Source organism: Peromyscus eremicus, chromosome 4 (assembly GCF_949786415.1).
Source record: "Peromyscus eremicus chromosome 4, PerEre_H2_v1, whole genome shotgun sequence".
Taxonomy (NCBI): Eukaryota; Metazoa; Chordata; class Mammalia; order Rodentia; family Cricetidae; genus Peromyscus; species Peromyscus eremicus.
The window spans coordinates 57,916,220-57,943,742 of record NC_081419.1 but is presented as its reverse complement, the minus strand read 5'-3'; the positions used below and the strand labels follow the sequence as shown (position 1 = coordinate 57,943,742).

The 27,523-nt window shown below is 38.5% G+C and overlaps 1 protein-coding gene across 5 annotated transcripts in view; it reads right to left on the bottom strand.

Moving 5' to 3' along the window:
• The window catches only part of Ppp1r1c (protein phosphatase 1 regulatory inhibitor subunit 1C), a 102,487-nt gene that overhangs the window by 22,130 nt on the left and 52,834 nt on the right, over positions 1–27,523 (bottom strand). Inside the window, exon 1 of one of the 5 annotated variants that reach the window (XR_009378562.1) lies at positions 2,004–2,044. The exons of 3 other annotated variants lie outside the window; for them this stretch is intronic. The gene's annotated coding sequence lies outside the window, so the exon portion shown is untranslated. Of the gene's footprint in view, positions 1–1,933; positions 2,045–27,523 lie in introns of those variants that run through there. One more of the 5 variants, XR_009378561.1, reaches the window with a different exon arrangement.

Here is a 27,523-nt window from a genome sequence, read left to right as displayed (position 1 = left end):
GTGTTTTCCTTTGTCATGCCTCAGGTCATGTGATCATTTAACACTCTTTCTTGAAGGTACAACTGGTCTGTCTTCTAAGATATACTTGTCCTGGTGGTTTCCATACTGCGTTTAATTATTTACTAGTCACTCTACTCTCTTCCCTTGCTTTATGTATGCAACTCTTGAATGGCAGAATTCTCCCAGTAAAAATCATCAATCACTTCGCTGGGACTGGACAAGTGCCCTTTACCGGTACAGAAACTATAACCTCAACATGTCAGCAACTATACACTCTTTCACTCGCTTTTAATCCTGGTTGTAGTTAGCTGCTTTCAGCATTTCTGGGAAAAGAAGATAGAACTTTGGAGAACTTCCCTTGCCCTGGAAAGCAGGATGTCTATTTTTACTTTGAAATGCAAAAGGTTTTATATTTTAAATAATGCTTTGTCTCCTCATCCAACTGGGAAGACTGTACATCTATGAACAGAGATTTTTAATTTCAAGATTTTAGACGGAAGCATTAGTTTTTTTGGGGGAAACTTATTAGCTATCATCTGAAAATACTTGACTTTGAAAAACTGGCATGGTGTTTAAATTTATTCTTAAGGAAATTAAGATTACAGTGTCATTGTTGGAAGATTGTATCTGGAATGTTTTATTTAGACGTCCTGACTAACTTTTCAAATAAGAGTCAGCATAAATATTAAGCACAGTATTTAAGGAAACTGAGCTTATCTGATCATCAGAGGCTTCAAATGCTCGACTCAGAAAGTTACAACAGAAAAAAAAATCTCATCTGGTCTCCATCTGCTATAAATAGAAAATGTCATCCAAGTTATTACTTGTTTAAGGTTGGGAAAACATTCCTTACCAATTAACTTTTCACAGTCTTGTTTTAAAAGAGCATATTGAAGTACATAGGTCTCCCTCTTTCTTTCAAAATTTATGGCTTGAGAGAATTGTTTAACAGGAATTTGACATAATATTAGGTGGCAAAATGAATTTCGGCTCCAAACTTCTAACCAATCATAAATAGCATCCATTTTCATACTAAGCCATTTTATAGGAGAGATTTGTTAAGTCTACATGGATAAGAATGTCCTAATGAAATGTACAGCATGTATACTAAGGAAAATTAATCCATATCTTCTTAAGAGACTATTTATATTTGAAATGATTTGCCTTTGGCTAGACTTTCAAATGAAAACTAGGTTCAAATATATAATTTATGAATATGTGAATATGAAGAGAGAATACATTAAAACCGTGTAAAACTGTAATATGTTAAAATGAATAAAAATTGCTGTGTTGGGAGATAATGCTAGAATAGAGTAAAATATAGAAGACTTTTGTACCCAGAGAATAAAATCATTAAATCTAATTTTCAGAGTTTGATCTTCACTGTTATTCATTGTATTAGTAATGAAGTGGGTGCCTAAGAAAGAATACTACAGGTCAATTAACGAGGTAGAGGAGATTATCAACAGGAAAGGAAACAGCCCTGTGTGTATCTACCATTTTTTCTCTGCATATTTTTATAAGTTCACATAGAGCTTGCTTTGTGCAGTGCGAGGCAAATGGGATTCAGCTACCGAAATCGAATGTGGAAAATCTAAATATGAGGGAAAACACACCTGTGGTAGTTAATCTTGATTGTCAGTTTTACAGGACGAGCCTCCAGGGTATGCCTGTGAGGGTGTTTCTAGAGGAGTTTGAGTGAACAAGCAGGACCTACTTTGAATCATGAACGGGGGAGCCCTTGTGAATGGGCTCGAGTCCCAGACAGAATAAAAATGAAGGAAGGGAGAAATCAAGAAATCCAACTGATCCCCAGCCTTTTCTCTCCCAGCTTCCTGGTCGCAGAAACAATGCAGCCTCCTACTTCCCACAATGAGCCCCTTTCTCCAGCCTCCTACCTTCCCACCATGAGCCCCTTTCTCCAGCCTCCTACCTTCCCACAATGAGCCCCTTTCTCCAGCCTCCTACCTTCCCACCATGATCCCCTCGCTCCAGCCTCCTACCTTCCCACAACGACAATCTTAGGACTGTGAGCCAGACAAACCCTTCCTCCCTTGAGTCGCGTTTGTCAGGTATTGGACATCACAATGAGTGAAGTAACAAGTGCCTCCACAAGCAACGTGGATGCTGATGAAATCCACAAGACGTTTTTCTTAAAGGTGGAAAATGTAAAGATTTCCCACAAAGTCACTGGCTTCTGGCTACTTGGAAATATGAACATCTGGCAAAGTGTGCTGAGACTTAAATTGGTTTGAAATGCCAAGTAGTAGATGTTGGGACAACTAAAACCACAAGTAACAGTTAATCTGCTCCTCTCACCAGGCTTCCTAAGCTACCGCTTCATGGGGTGGTCTGTAAGGATTTTGCTCTCTAGCTACCTTACAACTTCAAACCAGAATTTACTAGCAACCATGCTTTCTGTGGCAGTATTTAGTTGTTCTTGGGTTGAGACAATCCAAACAGCTGGGATCTATTTCAGTCCTTTCTGGCTCCAGCTGGACTTGCCTTTGAAAGATTCGTCTTCAGAGTTGGGTTTTCAGTGTGATCGCAGAATTTCGTTTACAAAACCAAGACAGAAATGGTGGTCTGAGTCTGAGCCGGCTGTCTACATAAAAGGAAATCCAGCTGTTTATTCATTCCTCTCCTCCAGCAGCTGAGACTGTTTGAGTCTACTGAAAAGATCTGGGGGTCTAGTTCCTTTGGGGTTTTATTAAGGCAGCATAAATGAATTTGGACAAGACATGTTTTGTCTACTAAGGAAAAAGTAATGTGATTCACCCAGGCCAGGCATGTTTATAGCAGGCTTTCTGCATATAACCCTATTAGAAAATTTGTTTATCTTTATCTTGATTACATTAAACCAAACACAGGTCTGAAGCAAGAATGCCTTACTAGTTAGCAGAGAAAAATAAACGGCCAATGGCATTGAGATACCTATGCAACTTCCCAGGGCCAAGGAAATCAAGAGATAAGAAAACCTCCTGAATCAGCTGTGCCTAATTGTCATGACATACTTCCTTTGGTTCGCTCACAATCTCTGTTCCCATCACTTTGACTGCTGCCTCTGAACTCTGATGGACAAACAGACAATTCCAAACTCCATGAGTCTGCTGTGGATGAACATCAACAGCCTTCGAAATTGATCCAAGAGTGGTTGCCCATATAGCAATTATTTTATCTCTGGAAATTTAAATGAAGACGAGATCTCTACAGTATGTTTCTTGAGCACAGTTTCTAAATGTCTGTTTTTAATGGTCAAGGCACCAGGGTCAAAACTGACTGACAGTAAGGCCTCTGAGCTGGAAATGGTAAGTTGCACACCCCTTTTTATTCACTCTCCTAGCAAACTCTAGGGAGAAAAGTTACAAGCAATTGCCTACCAGACCCACTTATAGTATTTAAAATCTACCACAGAATGCATGTCTGCAATTAGTGAATATATATCTAGGTTTTTAATTTTTCAAAACAAGATGTTTTTTTTAAATCCCACGAAAGTTAAAAAGAAAACTACTGAAAACTGCAAAACGATCCATATTTCTAAAAGGAAATCTAATAGAAGGTAGATCACTGTACACATTAGGGATGGTGCCACATTTGGACCAAGTCATTTTAATAGCATCATTTGCTACACCAGATGACAGATGTTTCTTAGTTATTGCACTCCACAAGAGCTCATTAACAATTATTACCTTTGTGCAACTTATAAAGCCTTCAAAGGCTATACAAAGCAGCTTAGAAAGATACACGAGCATCAAAATTAAACACTTATAATTCTGACCAACAAAGAAAAAGATACAGTATTGGAAACTACAGATGTGCGATCAGAGGTATGTAAGTTACAATTAATAAACCCACATTTTACCTTACCTTTCCTTTAGTACCTACTGAAAGTTAGGTGAATAGGCTTACTATTTAGTGGAGCTTACAGATACTCAGAATCCATTCACCTCTTTAACAGATATTTTACTGTGTATATGTATATGTGGAGGTATGCAAGTGTGTGTATGCATGTTCACATGTGTGTGGGCATGTGTATGTATGCCAGGGAAGTACCAGAGGTATCTTCCTCTGTAACTCTCCACGTTGTTTACTGAGGAAGGGTCTCTCATTGAACTCACACCTTGCTTATTGGGCTACTTTGGGTAACCAGTCTTCTCTGGGCATGCCCTGCCTCTCAGATTATACCTGGTTTACAGCTAAGTGGCCACACCCACATAGAATTTACATGGGTGTTGGGGATCTGAACTCTGGTCCAAAAGCTTGTACGACATTTATTTTGCCCTCCGAGCCGTCTCCTCAGCTCATCTCAGGTGATACTTTGGAGGACATACTTTGTGCAGGGAATTTGTCTATGCATTAGGACATGCAAATAATGAGCTTATGAAATGTATTTTCACCAGGGAGTCTAGATAATAAACATCTAATATGAGCTACCACTGAAGGAAAAATACACTACAAAAATGAAAGTATCTTGGGAAAAGGTGAAGCAGGGGACAGGTCTCAGGAGTCTACTTTGGATTGGGGTGGGCATGAAAGAGTCATCAAAGAGGCAATGATGCAGTAAGTAGCTCATCAGTTGGTACATTGCATGTCTTACCTGCAAGGGCCCCTGAATTTGATCCCTATCATGCCATAAAGCTAAGCTTGGTGGTCCATGCCTGTAATCCCAGAAGATGGATGTGCAGGCAGGATCAGAAATTTAAGGTCATCTGCAGCTATGCAGCAAGTTCAAGGACATCCTGGGCTACATGGGGCATTGTCCACCCCTGCAAAAAAACAACAACAACAACAAAAACCAACCAAGTGATGCATCTGAGAAAAGCATTAAAAGACCTGGAATTTGGGGTTGTCATATAGATATTGAGGAAAGAGAAGATAAAGGTAGGACAGACCATACAGAGGCCCTGAGGACAGGGGTGACTGACATGTTTAAGATGCAGCAAGGAAGCCACTGTGCTTCAGAAAGAGTGAGCTAGTGAGAGAGATGAGAGAGGAAATGTTGCCCAGGGCCTGGGACTTACAGTCTTGTCAAAGGAGCACATGGTGAATCAGTAGGTAATTTAAGTGAAAATACTGACAGTTCAAACACCAGTGGTAACTACAGCAGTTGGGTGAGGTGGTTGAGGGGACACCTTAGTAGATAGATATGAAATGTCAGAGTGACAGTGAACTCGGAAAGATTACTGCTTTTCAGCTAGCAGGATGGACTTGACATTAGCTGAGGGAAAGAAAACTTCATGGCAAGTGTGGTTTGGGGGATTTGTTTGTCTTTCTTTTCTAATAATGGATTTGATAGAGAGCAGAAGATGTTGTCTGTTAGAGACCAGTTCAATTTAAGGTAAGATGACTATGAGATATACAAATGACTCTCTCTTAGAATCCCTTGGAAGTCTGATATGGGTATATGGAATTTCAGCGTCATGTGTGTACCATGATATTTGAAATCTCTGGATTAGAGGGCCCTGGCAGAGGTAGTAGTGTAGATTGAGGATCCAGGCTAACCCATGGATCACACTGACGTTTGGAGGTCTAAACAACAAGGGGATGGGAGGAAAACTCGCTATGAGTGGTGTGGAGAAGGAGCCAAAGGAAAGAAAGGTTTCTCTGAAAGAGGAAGTAATAAATCATGTCAACTCCAACTGAATAAAAACAAGACTGGGAGTCCCCATAAAATTTAGTTTAGTTTGGAAATGATTAATATTAACAGTATGATTAAAGATGAAAAGACTCTTCTCAATAGGCTAGCTCAGGTAGAGCATAAGACTCTTAATCTTAGGGTCATAGGTTTGACCCCAACATTGGCAACCAAAATGTACCAGGCTTTCTTTCTTTTGGGCCATGAACCAGCTCCCAAATCATGACATAGAGACGTCTTACTAGTTTTGAATTCTTGGCCTAGCATAGGCATGTTCTGCATAGCTCTTTTAACTTAAATTATCCTGTTTCTCTTTATCTGCCTTTTGCTGTGGGGCTTATAACATTTCTTACTACTGTATATCTTACTTCCACTGATTTTTGTTTGTTTAGCTCGCTGGTGCCTGCCTGGCTTCTTGCCCAAGGCATGTCCCTTGTTCTCTCCTCTCTTCATCTCTCATTCTTCTTTTCCATCTTCTTGAGCCTAGATTTCTCCTCCTATTTATTCTCTCTGCCAGCTAATCCCACCTATCCTTTCTCTGCCTAGCTATTGGCCATTCAGTTCTTTATTAGAACAACCAGGTGCCTTAGGCAGGTAAGGTGAAACAGATACAGCACATCTGTACATAATTAAACAATTACATCCTTATATTGTTAAGCAAATGCAGCATAAGCAAAAGAAACACATCTTTACACAGTTAAAGTAATACTCTGTAGCATAGTCAAGTGTAACACATCTTTGCCCAGTTAAAATAATATTCCACAACACCCTTTTCAATAGGCCTTATAGAAGCTTCTACCTGCTGATTCCACAAATCCAAACTTCAGTCACATTTACCATCTTTCTTTGGTTTGTGCATTAATGTTAAAAAAACGTTTATTCAAAAAAGTATAAATAATAGTGATATATTATTGACTTAGTGTTGACTTTTTTAAAAAACCTGGATAGTGAAAGGAAGAAATTCTTCATATAACCTTAATACCATAGATTTCCAATTTGCTTGAAGAACATTATTATTCTTTTTATGGCAAAAAAAAAAAACAGAGAAAAGCTTATTCCATAAGGATAGTTCCATCAGTCAGAGACTGTTCCAGTCACAGAGGGGGCCTTGCATGGAAATACTGTGTTGATTAGTGAATTTGTGTTTGTGTGAGCTTGTGGACACATGTCTTATGTGTTTGTGGATATAGTGTATGTATAAAGATTTATTGTTCCAAATCCTTCAGTTTCTTTCTTGATTGAAGACAATGTCTCACACCAATAATTATCGTGAATATTTTTACTCCATTTTCTTCACAAAGCCAGTTCAATGCCCACAGCCTGTGTTAGAAGGAGAGAACCAACTCCCCAAAGTTGTTTCTGACCTCCACATGGATGCCATTGTGTGTACACTCATATATGTGCTCCCATGTACACACACACACACACATACACCACTAATACACAAAATGTTTAAAATATATACATTCAAAGACTGCTTTATTTTCATTGTTAAGTTATGAATGAAACTTAGCTTTTTTTTGTGCGGAGAGCCACAAACATGTCTTTTTTAGAAATATCAGTTCACAGCCTATATTTACCTGTGTTTAAAAGTATCCGTAGTTTTTCCTTGACCTGTGGTAGCTCTCTGTGCACTGATTGCACAGGATTGTTTTCTTGCTTTCCACTATGCCATTTACACTTGGTCTTCAGGGTTATTCTATCCCATTGTTTCCTATGGCACTCCCTCCCATTTTTCCCTTTATAAAATCTTACCTACTTTTCAGTTGTATTTTAAATATATTTCATACATATATGTGCACTCCCAACCCCAATTGAATGCACATTGTTTTCTAGATTGATATAATCTGAAAATTTTCAGTCTACAATTTCTCTGGACTCACAGGGTTTTGCTGTTCCTTTTTGTTTATCTTTGTGTATGTGTGTGTGTGTGTGTGTGTGTGTGTGTGTGTGTGTGTTCTTATCAACACACTTTCATTTGATCAGAAACCTAAAATATACTGGAGGGCAAAGAAGAACAAACCTGCATGTTATGTGATCAGCTTTCTTCCCTGTCCCTGTCCTGTCTTAAACACTTCCCTCCCTTGTGGCATGTTGTGGAGTCATGTACTCTTTGGAAATAAACGACAAGCATCTGAACTTTAACAAATATACTCGGGGTTGATTCTGTCATACAGTCAGAGCAGACAGTATGTCATACAGTAGCCGGAGGCAGAAGAAACATTATACACAGCAAATTCTTGAGGGATTGTTTTAGTGTGAGAAGCTAGAGGCAATGGAAGACAAGGCATTTCCCACTTTGTCTAGAGTGAGTTGAACCAGAATTTAATTATCTTGTAGAAGAAAGCATCCTTGGCACCCAGATGCACTGTTGTTTTTTTTTTTTTTTTTTTTTTTTTTTTTTTTTTTTTTACTTCAGGGTGTGGTTGAAGAGTAAAGCTTCATAAAACACTGATGGATATTTCAGGGGGAAAATAATCACAACTACCAGTGTCCTACTACTTTAGGGAGTATCTTCAGAACCGGTTACTCTCCTGGAAAGCCGTGTGTGTTTATGTGTCGGGGGACAGATGTACATAACAGAAAGCTTGCAAAAATAAATCCGTGTGGAAAGGTAAATTTGCCTTTAATCATTCAGTTCCCTCTGTGTCTCTCACCAAGATCCTATCAAGATTTGAAAAAATATGAACACTATATTTTTCCTTCACAATTTTGCCTTTCCTGTACTTTAATAACACGAAAAAAAAATCCAGGGATTCTTAGTATTACAAATGCCTGGACCTCTGCTTTAGATTCTTAGACCCAAATAAGGTCCCCTAGAAACCACCCATCCTCTGGCCCTGTCCCAAGGCATCTATGGATTTTCAAGGTATGTTTGTAACTGTGGTCACAAGTAAGTATATTCAGTCTTCATGTGTTAACTTTATCCAGCCAGGCATGTGACTTTTCACTGCTGCTACCAGACTTGATAGGGTGTCACACCCCAGCAACTGCATTTTTGCTCCATAAGACATCAACTGTGTCCTTCTGTCCCCTAAGGAGAGGTGGTCTGGGATTACTCAGGAAAGAATGTCTTTTCTCCTTGTAGGTTACAGTTGAGAAGAGAAGTTATTAGAGAAATTCTAATAACTAATAATAGAAGTTCTAATAATTAGAAGTATTACAGAAGTTCTCTGTTAATATTGGTGAGGGCTTCAATGCTTGACAGAGCTTTTATAAAAAAAATTCTCTTTCAGTCTTAAAATTATATTTCTATGGCTAGACTAATCAGAACATTCAGAAACTGTTCAATCCTTGCTTTTCTGAGCCAGAAAAGGCAGTCACATGGAGCTGCAGCTCACAAACAGGCCTCCCCAATAACTTAGGCTTTTTTACCAAGTCAAGATGAAATTCAGCAAACCTCGTCCTCTTGTCTTTCAAGGGGACTTCTTGAAGTGACTTCTGGAAGTCAACTTCTAAAGGTGACTCTATGCCACACACATGCAGGTATGTTTTAGAGATAGTGAATGACCCAGGATTTTGGCAGATATACCCTGAAACTCACTTTAGTGCTGTGTGAGACCTTCACTGCCTGACTGCATACACTCTGCTCACCTCTCTGAATTCTATTACTTTAAGTGCTGACTATTTTTTGTTTCACATGTGTGCATCCATCTATTGCCTTAGAAGTATGCTTCTGTTCTTTTCAAAGATAAAGTGAGAATTCCCAAGATCACAAGATTCTCTAGATTGAGGTAAAGCATTTTTGTGTGCACTTGAGGAAAACAGTGCAAAGGAAACGCCCAACTCTGCTCAGAGCTAAATATGGGTGTCTACTTTGTCAAGGCAGTAGTTTCATGTTTATTTCTCTAAAATACAAGACAAAAGGAGACACTTTATACAATGGTGTGTGAGAGTGTACATTTGAATTTAATTAGAATATGTTGGTATCTACTTTCCTGTTTAGTGCACATGGCTTCTTCCTCCTTAACACCTGTAACTTAATATGTACAAAAAGAAATTGGTCAGAAGAAGGAGATAGACATAAAGACATTTGTATCTGAATGTATACTGAACATTTGTATTCTTAATGGGCATGACCTCATATAGAATGTGAGGTTATACAGTGTTCTTAGTATGTTTTAGCATGTATGTGAGACACGTAACAACTCCTGCTAAGTGAAAGCTTTCTCATTAGTAATACTATATATTATATATGCATGTACATATATATGGTAACCAGAGTTTCACTAAGTTACACTGCATCGCACAGCCACATAAACACACAAACATGTTATAAATATATAACAAGGTAGCTTTATTTACTGTAGGGGGAGAGGGAGAAGGAAGGGAGAGGTACTAAACACTATATATATATATACCAGAATTAACCTTCCCTCATTCTTTTCCATTAATGATCATTGTTATGTGATCCAGAACCCCAGAATCTCAAAGTCAATAGATGCTTTATGTGTGGACACACAGACTTAATGAATGTCTATCCCAGTGTTTATGCATTCTGCAGAGTTACTTTATGTAACTCTGTACTATGATAGATTGCATCCTCTTGTCAAAAGAATTAGCAGAGCTTAAGGCCCACACACATTTACCCAGAACCCAACACATATGTGTGCATATATGTATGTATGTATGTGTGTAATACAGATAGATAGTCACACCTTATTGAGTACTATGCACTATTAATTCTCATATTCCATTCCACCCCATTTTTGTAATATGGACACTAGAGGGTGCTACAACCAGAAAAAGGACACATTTTTCTCAACTGAAGTTAATTGTTCAACCCAAATTCTGTACCCAAATCATCACAGTCTTGCTAAAAATCCAACAGGATCTATAAATATACTTAAAATGAAATGAACCATCAAAAAATCCTAAGCCAAATAGAGTGTTAGAGAACTTTTGCCAATGTGATAGTAAAATTCTATAATAGCTGACAGCAGTATTTTAAGGGTGAAATACAGTGCACAAGCAGTTCACACGTTGCTTCCTCACTTAACTTTTGTAAAACCTTATGGGTAGAGACAACTTCAATTTAGAGATGATAGAAATCATCTTTCTCTCCCCAAATCTTTCTTCTACAATAGAAGCAGTCTATGTGCCACCTCAGTAAATAAAGTTAGCTTGTTATATATTCATGACATATGTTCATATATAATACATTCATGCCACCTCCAATCAACCATTGGAAGACCCTTCCTTGCCTCTTCCATCATCCACTGGAATATATTCAACAATTTTCATTGAATCATGCAAATTATATTAAATCATCTAAATTAAAAGAAACATATTTTACCCATATTTTCTACTATAACTTATAGTGGTGTGTGTGTGTGTGTGTGTGTGTGTGTGTGTGTGTGTGTATAGGTCAGCTGGGTGAATTTTGAGAGAGGCCTAAGCTGGAACAATATTAAGAGTACAACAGCAAGGTGCATTCAGCGTTTCCTCTAAAGATCAATTGGATATGACAGATGGACTGTTGTCAAGCAGGATCAGTCAAGTCTTGCTTGGATTGGATGACAAACAAGGAGTAGTTAAAAGGATGCTGAGGGTTTGGATCTGAGCAAATGGAGAACAGTGGTAGCATTCACAAACTCCAGAGGGCCAGTGGTTCATTTATGGGAATGAAAATGAAATCAATGAAATCTTTTTAGATGGCCTGAGTTTGAGTCACAGCCAGCCATTGAGAAGTTCTATTGAGCAAACATGCATGCACACACTGAGAGCGAACATGGGGCTCCTATCTCTGACAATTATGACTTAATAGATGGGTATAATGAATTAGTCATAAGCAGAATAAGAAAACCTTTAATGGGGCTGCAGAGATGGTTTAGTGATTAAGAGTGTGTATTGCTCCTCCAGAGGACCAAGTTCAATTCCTAGCATCCATGCCATGTGGCTTACAGCCACCTGTGACTCCAGCTCCAGGGATCATCTGCAGGTACCACACATATGTGGCATACACACATATGCATGTAATTAAGAATAGAGTAAATCTTAGGAAAAAAGACTACAAATTATAGCATTTTTAAAATGAAAATTTGTAGCTCCTACATGAGAGAGGAGTGGAGGAGAGAATGTTTTGGATGAATTGTCCTGTTTCTCCGGCTGGTCTTGAATTCATAAATAGAAGTGATCCTTCCAACTCAGCTTCCCACATAGTTGGGACTATAGGTGTGTGTTGGGGATGCTGTGAATGTGTTGCTCTGATTGATTGATAAATAAAATGCTGATTGGCCAGTATCCAGGCAGGAAGTATAGTGTAGTATAAGTATAGGAAGTGTAGCATAATGAGAGAGGAGCATTCTGGGAGGTGGAAGGCTGATTCAGGAGATGCTGCCAACCGCTACCACCATGAGAGATCAGGTTTGATCAGGAAAGACTTCCCGAAAATCTTGGCTACAGACATAAAGAAATAAACCAAGAAAAATTACAGGACAGGTGACATATATACTGATCCCTCTGCATGGGAACAGTTCTGAGAATGGACAACAAATGTTTCAAGTAGTTTTCCCAGGACTTGACCATTATCTCAGATTTTCCCAGGGTCCCCTAAAGATGCTGTCATCCCCAGACTGGAGCACCATACCCACATTCTCAAGAGATGGGGTGGGTGGTTTTTGGTCATTTGATGGGTTATGGATGTTTGCTATCATTTAGAGGGGAGTATAGGAATATAGGATAAAAAGACAACTATTAACCTCAAATATTTTACATTTGGTATGGATTTTGGTATACTGATACAAATTTAAAGGTTTTTTTTACACTGCATGTATGTTTCTATGCTTGTTTGTGGTATTGTGCTTATGTATCTCATTTAAAAATGTAATGTGTAACTAAGAAATGCAGGTTAGTAGTTAGTCATCTATAATAATCAAGTTTGTAGTCATGTTAGGTATGTTTTCAAGGTTAAATAGGTATATTTTAGATATATAGATGCTCTTCAGATGCTTCAGAGACCTACAGAATATGGCATTTAAGATGTTTAAAAACACAAGGCTTTTCATGACAGTGAGACGCCTGCTTCTAGAAGCATGAATGTACTTCATAAAAGGATGGTGGGCATTGAAGAAACTCTATATAGAGTTTGCTTTCATTGTGGCAAAGCTAGTCATTTGGACAAGGAACTGCTCTTGCCTTGACTGCTGACAGTATGCTGTACAAATTGGACAAGCAGGATACAAAGGAAAAAAGACTGCTGAACTTTGTCAATACAAGGCAAGACAGTCCTTCAAAATTCCTGCTTCCTAGAAAACTGTGCCAAATATTCTGTAGGACACAAAGGAAAGCTACTACCAAACTTTGCCAAAACTGGATAGTCCTTCAAAGTTCCTGTTTTATAGAAAAGTTTGCCAGATATTTGAGGCCTGTAGGCCAAAGATGAATGAGCCAATGTTTCAGAGGAACCTTGGTTGACTGTCCAGGCAGCTAATTGTCTTTGTCATTTCTATATTTTTAGAAGTTGCTTGCTCTGCACTTTCTATTTACTCAGGTAATATTTTATCCATTGGGTCTTTCATGGAGTTGAAGACTAGATAGTTTTATTTACAGTTTTCTTTAGTTATGATGGAAGGTAAATTAGGTACAGATCTTTGGACTCATCCAGATAGGATAGATAATAGAGTGATTTCTTCAAATTTGCCAAATACAAATGGACTAGATATTATAAATGCAATTCTTCTTGATAACTGTTCTTATTATATATAGCTGCTATGTTAAAGTTAAAACCCTTCCTTTTAATTTAGACAAAAAGGGGTAAGTGTGGAATATTACTTTAACTAGGCAAAGGTGTGTTATATTTGTTTATGCTGCATTTGTTTAACAATGTAAAGATTTGTTGCTTTGCTTGCCTAGGGCACCTGCTTGGTCAAATAAAAAGCTGAACAGCCAATAGCTAAGTAGTAAAGGGATAGGCAGGGCTGACAAGCAGAGAGAATAAGTAGGAGGAGGAATCTAGACTCAAGAGAGAACAAGAAGAGAGAATGAGGGAGAAAGAAAGATAGACTCCTGGGGCCAGACAGCCCGGCAACCACCAGCCAACCAGGCAACCACCAGGCTGCCAGACACGAGTAGGACATAGAGAATGAAAGAAAGGTAAAGAGCTCTGAAGCAGAATGTAGATGAAAAGAAACAGGTTAAATTAAGTTATAAGAACTAGTGGGACAAGCATAAGGCTGAGCATTCATAACTAAAATAAGTCTCTGTGTCATGACTTGGGAGCTGGTTGGTGGCCCAAAAGAAAGCCTGCTACAGTAGTCATATGTTCACTTTTTAAAAGAGTTGTATGAGTGACTGTGTTGCATGACCATGCAGAATGTTTAGAGGGGAAATTAGCTCTCGGCCAGAATCTTTGTTAACCTCGAGTCTTTATGGAATGGCATTAAGTCAAGTTAATATGCAGCAGCTACTTGCTAGGTATACACTATTTTGTTTCACATTGTTTTATTTAATCTTCATAATGGTTCCCTTAAACTACAATCTTCTAGTTATAGAAATTAATGAGAAACTGGGGGAACATGTAGCTCGACGATTATACACATTGGAACCATCAAGGCTCAGGTTTCTTCGACTCTAGGCCACGTTTGTGAACTTCCCAAATGAAGACTGCCACCAGTGTCTTAGAGTAGAGATGGCAGGATTAGTCATTTTGAAAGAGACCATCCCAGGTTTAGTTCTTTTATATGCCACTTTTTGGTAACTTAATACCTCCTGAGAATAATGCCCTGGCATGTGACAGTCCAGAGCTTTTCAGGGGGTGAAAAGCTGATGGTGAAGCTGACTTTAGTTAGGGTTGTTCAGAAAAAAATACCTGCCTTCCATTTCTAGAGCCTGTTTTATTTTGTTTTACTGTACAAAGCATTCTCCAATTGGCATACATAGTGGTTGAACTGTTAAAGACACAGGAAGAGTGTGTTTCTCATTATAGGAACAATACAAATAAGAACTCCTTCTGTTGGCTATTCATTTAGTATAAGCCCATTTTGTGCTGAAAAGGACACATTTTTCTCAGATTCATAGGCCCTCCTTTCTACACGGACTTTTGAAATTTTATGAACCAGCAGAGGGTGCTCTCCTCACAAGCTGTTCATTCCTTTTTCACATGATCTTACCAGAACTGTTTGCAAAGCCCTTCAGGTCTCCTTGCCAGTGAAGAAAACACTGAGTCAAGGCTCCTTGCTCCTGGAGTGTTTGTATAAGGGATCAAAACATTCCTGGGAGATCTGTTGTCCAATTACCAAAGGTGGAGAGGAACAGTATTTATCCAACACACGCTGGAATGGCTCCAAGGGATCTGTTTAAGTCTACTGAGTAATTACGCAATTATGTGAAAAAATATATATATTTATCTCAGAGATCAGGAGGGATTAAAATGCCTGTCTAGAAAACTAAGGATGCTGATACAAAAAGCAAAGAATTTTTTTTTGGTCTGGCCTTATAAGTAAACCAGACCTGTGCAGATTCGACAATTACTTCATCTTAATAAAATGAAAGTAAGCTTTTGGAGTTGACACTGAGGCTCTGTGATATTTACTTTTGGAATATTTTTAAAATTAATTCAATTTATTTATAATTAAAAGTGATGCTTGTTAAAATCAAAACCTTCCTAGCTTTCTCCTTGTCATCTTTGAGCTCTTAGAACATGTATCTTAATTTTTAAAATTCACTTAAGTACTTGAAATCTTATGATACTCAAAAACAGGTAGCTTGGGGCTGAGAAGATGGAACAGCTGATAAAATGTTTGCCACACAGGTGTAATGATCTGAGTTTGATCCCAAAACACACATATTTAAAAAAAAAAGTCAGGAGAGGTAGTACACAAGTGTAATCCTAGTTTGAGAAGGTAGAGACCTAGATTCCTTGGCCAGACATGCTAGTTTAATAAGTGAGCTCCAGGCCAATGAGAGATTCTGTCTTCAAAAGCAAGGTTCACACAGACCTTCAGGAACACATACTTAGCTACATAGACACATACACACACACACACACACACACACACACACACACACACACACACACACACTGGCATAAGGTAGCAATGTCTAAACTACCTAAATCTTGAAACATTCCCTGACTTTGGAATTCTTTGCAGTTAGTGGTCATGAAAGAGAATCCTAGTTCTTATACAAAGAGATTGGACTTCTTCCAGCTTGACTTCAAATTAGAAGATTTTCTTAAGTTTGCATTACGTCTAGGACACAAAGCTCCTATGTTACGGCTTGAATCTGAAGTGTTCCCCACAAGTTCATATGTTTAAACACTTGATTTGCAGCTGGTGGTGAGACTTTGGAAGGCTGCAGAATCTTTGGCTTGTTGAGACCTGGCTGAGGAACACACATCACTAGGGGAGGCCTTGAAGGTTGTAGCCCCATCCTGTTTCTGGTCCAGTATCTCTTTCTCTGTCAGATACAGTGACAGGACCATCTGCAGCTCGTTCCTGCCACCATGGACAGAAACGCTCCAGCTGCCGGGCCTTCCTGGTTGAGGTGCACATGGTACCCTCCAAACTGTGAACCACCAAGGAGCTTTTGCCAGGCATTTGGTCACAGCAATGAGAAAAAATAACTAATAGCAAGTAATTGTAGAAGAGTAATTAAATCATAACTAAATGACCCCTTATCTTTCATCTTCTAAGAAAATCTAAATGAAAATATTTATTGTTTTCACAATTTTTAGAATGAATAGCATTGATATAAAGAAATCTATAGAAACCGACGTTTCCAAACAGGCTAAGAATCTTTGCCAAATGAATATCTCTCCCATATTTTTTTCATGCTAGTATTTACAGGTGTGTTGTTTAAAACCCAACAGAGTTGCCTAATAGCAGGGGGAAAGTGGAATGTTTGAAGAAAATATCATAAGCAAGATGCTACAGGCACACATAATTGTGAAAGATCAATAGAGAAATATTTTGAAAGAAATGATTTCACAGGTGCTAATTAATTTATTGTGTAGAGGGGCAATTACCTCAGGGAATAATGGTAGGATTAGAAGATGTGAGTTGACCTCATTAAACATCAGGACTCAAAGCATGAAAGAGAATCCTTGTTGGAAATTGCAGGTCCACGATTCCTTCCTTCCAATCCTTTGCCATGATTTTTATATATTGTGTCTTCAATAACATCAAAGGCCTTGATAGGTGCTATTGTGATGTGGAGGAAGATAGCAAGTTCAACCTTGCTCCATAGCCCAAGCCAGTCTTGGGAGGATGGAAAGCAGGCAAGCGGAAAGGAAGGAACAAAGGAGAGAAGGGAGGGAGGGAGGAAGATGCAGCAGGGAAGAGGAGACAGAATGTAAACACACAGAAGGGGAAGATACTTCTTATCTCATTTTATTCTAGATCAAAATCCATGATTTATAGAAAACTTTAGAGATATTGGGAACTTTCTCCAAAGATTCATACCAATTCCTACAATGGTAGAATAAATCTGTACAAATCAAATATCAATATAATAAATAGTATAAATTTAAAACTTAAATTCATCTAAAATGAAGTATGTTTTAAACTAAATTACAAAATGTTGTGGATGTTGTTGTCTATTCAAAAACCCATTTTGAGGCCTATTTTAATAAAATGTAACTGGCCACTATCATCCTGTAGTAGTGTTCAATATATTAAACACACTTATTTTTCTAAGAACTGCTAGAAACTGAGACAGAATTCAGCATTTAGTTGTCACTAAATGAGCATACAAAGGAAAACCTCTTGAATATCTGAAGCGGGGTGCTCAGGATGCAGTGTTTCACAGGTCTAATAGGTAGCTAGAATTTAAAACTAGGTGACATCATAATATCATAATATAGACTAACATCATAATATAGACTAGATTATTGTTATACTATGTTCTAAAATAGCCCATAAGAAAACACAGCAATGTGGTTGTATGTGACAATGAACAAGTATGGTACTGTAATTTGGCTAAAAATCTCACCACTCTAAAGAAAAACCATCTACTGCCTTAAGGCCAATACTTTGGTTTTTAAAACTAGATCGACTCCTTGGTAAGGATCTTGAAGTATCAATCCTTTTCTTTAAATTTCAAAGCATTTAAGGGAACGTTCTACATGTAGGAAGTAAAGAAAAATGCAGGGAAAATTGGTATGTAGTCCCAGAGAGTTTTTACCAAGTCCATAATGTCTTTAACCTGTCTAGAATACCAATCAATGTATGAAGAGAACTGTGGACTGCTGCTATTTCTTGCCATTTCTCATCTTCACTCAGTGTCTGCTGTAAAAGATCAAGAGAAGGCTGCAAAGATTCAGAAATATAGAAAAAACTTGAGGAGGGGCTGGAGAGGTGACCCAGAAGTTAAGAGTGTTTTTTGCTTTTCTGGAGGACCAAAGTTTAGTTTCTAGCATCCATGTAAGGAAGCTAACACACACATACACACAAATAATAAAATCTCTTTTAATAAAAAGAATTCAAGGATGTTAGAGCTATCTTTTAATAGGATATGGGGCCACATATTCAGTTAAAAATCTGCAAAAAAAACAAAACTAAACTAAACTCAAAAGGTGAAACTTTAACTCTTGCAGTATTTAATTTATTGTTTAAAAAAATACAGAGAACATAGTGGGTGCTTTCAGTAAGTCTGGGCCAGATTTTTGGATCACAATCATTCTACTCAATGACAGCATACTTCAGAGTGATTCCTCAGGACACCAGTTCTTACAGATGCACTGTTTACTTTCTGTTTCTTTGCCCCTAAACTACCAATATCTGGGAGAACCAACAATCACCAAGAACTGAATATAAGGGCTGAGAAACAGTTTCACATCCAGAAAGAAAAAGACAATAGCCATTTGACACTCTCAAACACCTCTGTGCATTCTAGCTCTGCTAAATGTAAAGCTGAATCATCTTTGGGGTGTTATCTTGATGGAATATTGTTGAAAGTCAATGAAATCACTTAGACTTGACTTTTGCAATAAGGTAGAACAGTGCCACTCCAAAGTGGCATGCATTACACAATTCAGTGAAAAGAGTAAAAAGAGAGGATGAGCATATTTGCCAAGGGCAAAACAAGTGCAGTGCAGCCCCCACTGCTAATTAGAGCAGAAGGGACTCAATGTAGAATACAGATCGATGTAAACTTTGATGCTTATTGTACATGTTTTGTGTTGCAGCCCTACTATTTTCCTGCAACTGTGACCTTTGGATATCTTACCTCTTAGAGAAAGAGTAGCAATTGTAACTTTGCTCGAAATGTTACTGACCACTGGTCATTTACCCAGACCAGAACTATGCATAATTCAAGTGTAAGAAATATGTGCCCTGGTTGACAGTGATTCTGATGTTCATTATTGCCATTTACTGTTCCCTTAAAAAAATGGCCCAGTCAGTTTTACCTTATCTGGTATGTGTATTTCACCAAGAGGATCTGCTGGGAAAGGAATTAATGAAACTGTTCATAAAATTATCTTCCAGATCAGACTGGATTTTGAAATTCAGACAAAAATGTTAAAGTTTTAAGAGGGAACATGTTTAGACAGGTTTTACAGAGCAGTACAATTTTGCAAAGAATGTAATTCTATCCTACATTTGCCCCACAAAGAACCAATCCCTCAATTTATTATGATGGTTTTATATCATAACACATTTCAACTTGGATTTCCATTAATTTATTTGGAAGATAACATGATGAGTAGTTCAACTCCTCATAAGTCACAGCTATTATTTAGGAAACAAAAACCGGGTTGGATCTATTTAACCATCCTTCCACAGACAATAATACTGGAAACAAGCAGATAAACTGTAGCAATTAGAGTAATCGAAGGTAGTCTTATTGAAAAAGCAATTATGTTTGGTGAATCAATTCCTATGTCCCTTTTCCCCACCCCCATATTTTCAAATCACTGGGAGACTATGTAACATAATAATCTTAAAAGTCAATTTGAGAGCTGGGGAGATGGCTCAGCCTATAAAGCTATGCAAACAGGAGGCCCTAAATTCAATGTACACATAAAATGCCTGGGACAGCCTTGTGCTCCTGTAATCCCAGCACTGGGGAAGGAAAGGCTGGTAAGATGCCGCCAGCCTGGGCAACTCAGTGAACTTCAGTTTCTTTGGGAGACCCTGTCTTTAAAAAACATAAACAAAAACAAAATGAAGGTGAAAACAGAACACATACACACATACACTTACACACACATATGTTATCTGTAAGTGTATTATTTTTCTCATATGTGAAATCTACATAGAGTGTGTATGTGTGTGTGTGTGTCTGTATGTCTGTGTGTGTGTGTGTGTGTGTGTGTGTGTGTGTGTGTGTGTGTGTGTGTGTGACATGAAGACACAGAAGGAACTATATGGATGGAGGATGGAGGTCAAGGTCTAAAGGGAGGTTGGGGGAGGAAGAAGACAAGTAAATGGAGGGAAGTATGACAAATGTTACATGATGTTATGTCATTTTCTATCGAGTAGAATCTGTCTACTTACCTATTCATCATCTATCTATTGGCATGAGAGCAGAAGGGAATTTGTTTGGGGAGGAGCAAAGACAAAGGATTGTAAGGTGACAATGAGCAAGAAATATGAGCAAAGTACAACCATATACACGTCTACAATGCTACAGTGAAACTCATTATTTTCTATTGTCAGTAAACAAGTTTTAATAGAACATGTCATGTCTCAGAATACAGCCCAACTCCTGAGTACAGACCTCAGAAGACCCTCAGCAGCTCACAGTGTTTGGAACACAGGTGACCTTTCACATTCTGTCTGCCCAATTCTGTCAAATCATCTGCCTGGAATCAACCCTGCACTCCTCTTCCTCAAGAGCTTGCTCTTCCCACCTCTGACAACAGAAGTCTTGTTTCTCCTGTGAAACCTCTCTTGGATGTGGAGGGCAGAGCTAGATACTTCCTCCTCAGCCTTTTATTGCTGCTATCCAAATCCATCTTAGGCAGCCAGTAATTAGCTTCCACACAGCTTACATTTCCATCTGACTTTTTTTTTTCCTGTAGACAGAGATGACGTTTACCTCATCCCAACTCCAGAGCTTAATCTGTGACCTGGCAGACAATAGGCGTTTTATAAATATTTGCAGCATGAGGGAGGAATTGAGTCAATGAATAAAACACACACAAGAAATTGATAGTTTTTTTTCAATATGGACAAAATTAAGCCATTATTATAATTTCTAAATCAGAAAGATTACTTACCCACTGATTCAGCATTTATTCTGAGTTACTGCAATACAAATGGAAGATGAAAAAGAATATACCTGACATTGTTCCTATCTTAAAGAGACTCAGTCTAGCTCATGGGAATTACAGATCCCTCATAGAGGCATGCTTAGAATTCATCATTGATCTTAAGGAGATATAACTCAAATGACTTAGAATGGAATCAGGAGAAAAGCCTTCTACAGAAATGAGGCTGGGGGACAAAGCATGAAGAACAATAGTCTTGTATATTTTCAAAGAATAAAGTGAAGTTCAGCATTGCTACAGAGGGAGTGAGAGAAAGAACAGGAAAGGAAAGGGGGCTAGGGTGGAGGCTGTGCCAGGCGGAGAGGCTAGTCAGGTAAGAGGGCACAAGATCTACTCAAGGTCCTTACTCTGGAAGAATGTGAAACAAGCCTAGGATTTGTGTGGCCAGTCATGCGGGGGAAATGTGCGCTGGGGAGAGAGAAGGTTAGTGGCAAACTTAGTTTGAGCATTGTTATCGCAGGGGGATTTATCCCATATGTGCATTGCAAAACTCATTTCGTGTTCTAAACTAAACATAGAGTTTTTTTTTTTAAGAGAAACTGTATAATTTGTAGAAACCAGAATGAAAAGATCCTATAAAATAATTCCCATTTAGAAGGCTCAGAGGACCAATGTTCAAGTTCCGGAACTCACATGTAGTACACTAATACCTGTAACTCCAGTTCCAGGGGATACAGTGCCCTACTGGCTTCTGTGGACACTGCATGCATGTGATGCAGACATACTTGCAAGCAAAGCACCCACACACACACATATATTTTAAATAAATAATTTTAAAATCTCATTAAGTTATAAGGTTGCAGGATTTTTGGCTATTCATTGGAGCAATAAGGATAAATCTTAAAATGGGGGAAAAAACAAACCCTAAGAAACCCAGACTCAGCCAGGTGAATAGCTACGCTGATAATATAAGTTCTTGATATCAGGTGATGACAATGTGTCTCTATCTTTGTGAAGTTCCCTTACCATAACCCATTACCCTGGTGTAATCCTGAGAAAATCATCAGACAAAGCCAAAATGTTTGCCCTAGAGAAATAGTCAACCAATATTTTCAAAAGTTTCAAGGTTATCAAACCAAGAAAAGTCTGCGAAACTGTGAAGTCACAGACAAGAAGAACCTAGAGAGATAAGAACTGAACATAATGTGGTCTACATGTGGCCTAACCCCTGAATAGCTTTCAGGAAGAAAACCAAAATGTTGAACAACCTCAGACAAGTATAAAGAAAACATCTATATTGTTTTACGGAGTGTAAAAGAAATGCTATATGTAAACCTTAGATAACAGAGATAATGGTATACAGTATATGAAAACAATATGCACTAATTGCCCAGTTTTACTGTGATTCTACTATTTCAGAATGTATAATTCATGTTTTTAGTGTGTAACGTACACTGGAAATTGCCGTGGTTGAAAAGTAATGTTAATAAGAAAGGGAGATTTGAACCAGAACTTTCCAAAAGTATTCAAATGCATAAAGATTTCCCAGTTTGCTAAAAGGTGATGTCTATATAAGCCTCTTAGTGGAAGCCACTTAGACTTTGCCTGGTAACAAAAGCAGCTGGGATGGTCACAAAGATGGATAACAGATGGCTGAATTAACTTCATTGTGTCCTCCTCTGGCCTTATTCCATCTCTTTTAACTTTTTGCTCTCTAGAGTCACCCTCTTCTGTAGTTCCTTGGATTTCAGGAATGACAAGATCAATAGATATCTTCACAGCAAAGGACCAGAACTACCCCTAACAACAATGAGCCTTGCAGGCAGACACACTATGATGAGATCACACCCCACAGGTGTACACTTCATGGAAACGTGTCTACCCAGTAAAGTGATGGTAGCTAAAAGGCCTTTTCCCAGAACTCTCTTCAGAACTGAAAGTCTGACAGCAGCCAATCAGACCTCTGGGCAGCTTGGTCACCTTTGTAAACCCCACCCTTTCCTTTGCTCAGTGTTCCTTTTAGTTCCCCAGGGTCTGACTTTGGCTCACTGACCTCCTTTACCTTTTCTTCAGGATATGCTACATCCATTAAATCTCTCCTCTCTGTTCTTAGCCACTGCTCATCTGTTTTACTGATGTATCAGGATGAGTGCCCAAGACTAATAATTTGGAACACCAGAGCCAGAACTTTGTCTTTAGACTCCAGTGACTCCAATCATTTAGGATTTAACTGTCTCTGATACTGTGTAATCTTACATGCTTTGCAAGTTTTCATAAGCAGATGGACAAAGATAGGTTTCAATGTTCCATGACCACTTCCATTTTACTTTCCAGACATGTATAAATATCACTGAGAATCTGAGATTCAATAGTAGCCTTACTTCCTGCTCACTAGGTCACACATGGTCTTTCCAAATCCCCTGGTAAGTTTGTTTAAATCTCTATTGAAGGACTTGTCATGCTTTGGTTAGTCCAGTTGTGGTTTGCTTCTGCTCACAGCCTTCTGCAAGGTTGGGACTGAGCTTTCTCACCTCTCCATCCATATCACTTGAATTCAGAGCTAGAATGTGATGAAAGCAGTGGGTACTAGGAGTCACCCAATTAAACACAACCATTTGTGTATTTGAGAAAGTTCTAGAATACTGGTCTTGATTTGGCTACTCAAACCAAATATAGAAACTCATCTTTCCCCCACCTTTAAGACAGACTGTGGTGATATTGTGTTCCCCAAAATATTGTGCACCTTAATAAACTTATCTGGGGTCAGAGAACAGAACAGCCACTAGATAGACATAGAGACCAGAAAATGGTGGCACACGCCTTTAATCCTAGCATTCCAGAGGCAGAGATCCGGCTGGATCTCTGTGAGTTTAAAGCCACCCTGGAAATAGCCGGGCATGGTGACACATGCCTTTAATCCCAGGAAGTGATGGCAGGAAGCAGAAAGGTATATAAGGTGTAAAACCCAGGAACTAGAGCTGGTTAAGCTTTTAGGCTTTGAGCAGCAGTTCAGCTGAGATCCATTTGGATGAGGACTCAGAGGCTTCCAGTCTGAGGAAACAAGATCTGCTGAGGAATTGGCAAGATGAGGAAGCTGTGGCTTGTTGTCTCTCTGATCTTCCAGCATTCACCCTAATACTTGGCAATGGGTTTGTTTTTTATTAATAAGACCTTTTAAGATTTGTGCTACACAGCAAGTCATTTTAAAAGCTGAATGTTGTTTATTTGAAAGGGATGTAAATATAAGAAGGCTGATTTTAAAATAGGTAAATACGTAGAGACAAATAAGTGGGAATATATTGATAAATGCTGTTCTCACTTTAAATGTTTAAGTGGCATCATGAAGTTGATTAAATTGTTGATCCCAAGTTTCAGTTTTGAGGTTTAATTCATCTCCCAGTTCTTTAATCCTCTTAAGCTGGTAGTCTATGTTGATGCTACTAACAAGAAGTCCATGTTTGTGGTCCCTTACTTTGCTCCACTCTCTCTCAATGTTGATCTTAGAAAGAAAGAAAAAAAAAGGCATCAACTTGACTTCTGAGAATGGTACATTCTTAGTTCCCCAACCTGAATCCACCCTCCATTTTCAAAGATATGCGGGAAGATAAACTTAAAACTCAGAGGAAATAATTAAAGAGTTGTAAAGGAAGTGGGTCTAGAAATAGAAGCATATTTTTTTTTTAAAGGAGCAAGATTTGTGTATATTTAGAATGTGCCTTGTTACCTAGAAATCTTGCCTTGAACAAGTGAACCCCACCCTGCATAGTAAATAAACTAAGCCAACACACACACACACACACACACACACACACACACACACACACCATGCAACAAAACAAAACAACAAAAAAACCCTCCAAGATTTAGAACAGCTGATGTGATAAGCACCTGCAGAGGAGTTGCAAAAGTCAGAAATGCTCTAAAGCAGTCATTTTCAACCTGAGGGGCGCAACCCCTCTGGAGTCACATATCAGATATTTACATTATGGTTCATAACAGTAGCAAAATTACAGTTATGAAGTAGCAATGAAATAATTTTATGGTTGGAGGTCACCACAGCATGAGGAACTGTATTAAAGGGTCGCAGTGTTAGGAAGGCTTAGAGCCATTGCTCTCAAGAGACAGATGGGGTAGAGATGGCCTGGGAAGCAGCTCAAATGCCCTTCCCCTCTGTCCTTGTCTTTAATTTCTGTACAGTACTTAGGAAAGGCAGACGAGTGCTGACTGATTCCTTCTGAGAACTTCCTGAGTCACAATCACAAGACACACAATACAATCATTGCTAATTTACCTCTACTGCCTTTAAGTTGTGTGTATATAGTGTACTCAGCCCCCTGACAAGACATATTTATTGCACACTTTGTGTCTGCACCCAAATTCACCACAGCCAACACTTCACTCTTATGCTTTCTAGAAACTTACATATCACTATGTATGGTTGCCCTGTTGGTTCTCTTGGGAAAGGGGGGCATGGAATCTATGAGGAGCCGCTGGGTGAAATGAAGCTGCAACCAGATTGTGTTGAAAGGGGACCAGAATATCAAAGAAAACTTTCTAGGTTTGGCTGTAGCTGAGCCGGGGGGGGGGGGGGGGGGGACTTGCAAGATGTGGTGAGCCCATGCTGTGTAGGACCAGGCACCCTTAGAGCTGACTTCATTCCCACTGGGCAAGGTCAGATCTGCAGCAGGATTTTCCCAGCCACAGTGAAGCTTTCCTCATATCCTCATTGCTGAAATCTGAAGACCTCAATGGAAATGGACATGGCTGCACCTCATTCTCCACTGAGTGTCCAAATAACTACTTCAAATGGACGTGCATATGATATGCCCGTTTTAAGTATTATCAGCTTACATTTTGCTTCAGTTTCCCTAGTAATTCATGTCAGATCATCTCCATTTCATCAATGTGAGACGACAAAAAGATTGACCCTGGTTTTCTGAAGGTTGCTCAGCTCACAAGTGGGGATGCTAAGCTATGAATCCTGATGAGCTGTCACTCAAAACCCATGTGCTTTCATGTTGGTTCCCCTGAAATCAGTATGACAAGCAACTTCACCTGACGATAAGATGGATCATCCTTCAGTAATATTCCATACCCCTTGCCACAGTCTTTGGCCCGACTCCTTAAAACTATTTTAACCTTCGTACTAGGTCATTCGATTTCTACACTGAGTTGTTTCTTATTTTCATTTATTGCTCTATTTATGAGAAGAGGCTAAATTAAGTTTAAAAATTTATGATTGCAGCCATCTTTGGAGAAATTAAAAATAAACACTTGGGGTTAAAATGCCTTATACATCCGAAGATCTACCTGATACATCAGCTCAGAAGAATTAGCACAGGACACTAAAGTAACTAAAATGTTCTTTTACAAGAAATTAGAAAGAATACAAAGAAGATGTTTTCCTGAAGTAAATGAAACATATGGCTTATTGTACACTAAGAGTAGAAATATAATACTAATGGGCTCTGCCCCACTAAGTGGATTTTCTGTCTGCGCCTTTGTTTAATGTTCAGGCTTCCATATAAATCAATAGCACTTGCTTTGCAGTAAAATACATTTGAATCCCAGTAGAAGACACACACACACACACACACACACACACACACACACACACACACAGGGGAGGAAATGAGTCAGCCATTTTCTGTGCCAGGATTCAAATTCACTTTGCTTTTCTGAAAATGAAATTCAAGCAATCCAACAATTTAATTGGCTGTTCTGTAAATTACAGGCTGACAACCACATAAATAAACACAAGGAAAGTGCACAGGAATCTCCAGTCATCAGCTGTCATTTTTATGACAATCTTCAGAGCTTCCTACTTATCTGATCATAAAGCACTAGATTACAGTGTGAGGGAAAAGTAAGTGTTTTTGATGAAAATGTCAACTTTTGTCATTTTTAAGTACAATATACAACTTAAATTTATGATTGATCTGTATAGTTATAAAAAGTGTGGTGATCACAGGATATCTAAAATACCTCAACCCATCAAAGAAGAGTACCTCTGAGGACCTCTGACTTGAAGGGATAGCATTCCATTATGTCTGGTAGATAATTGTTAAATTGTGGCAGTCAAAGTGAGTGTCAACCAGAGGGAGACACATGTGCTTCAGGGCACTCTCTTTTTCTGTCTGCATTTTGTTCTGTTTGGTAGATTTGTAATGGACTTGGATTAAGAAAATGAAAGATAAACTTATTTTCTCTGTGGATGGCACACCACTGAGATAACTGAAATCATAATGGAAGATAGAATCAGGAGACAAACTATGATATGTCAATCCAACAGCCCAGCTCTGAAAGCAGAAAATCCTATTGAGATGACAGTGTTGACTTTCATTTTGCTGGAGCAAAACAAAAAAGGCTTATAATTTTACAGTGAGAAATGATGGGTGAATATGTAAATCAGTACAAAATGAGGTTCAGAAATTTTACATTTGTAGTCAGTTTACTGTTTGTCAACAATGCATTTGAATGCTATCAAAACCTAATTAGATATTGATTGTACTAAGAGAAATTAGTTTTGAGGGATGCAGGAAATTTCAGACATAATCGCCTCTTTGTTTTGCTGTTGTTGGTTTGGTTTGGTTTGTTTGTTTCACAACTGTTTATTACCCCTGTTGGTGCTTTGCACTCCCAGCAAACCATTTTCCTCTTATTTATTGCGATGTTCCACTGTAATCTGAAGAACTTTACGTTTTGGGGCAACTGCATTAATGTGTTTACCATCT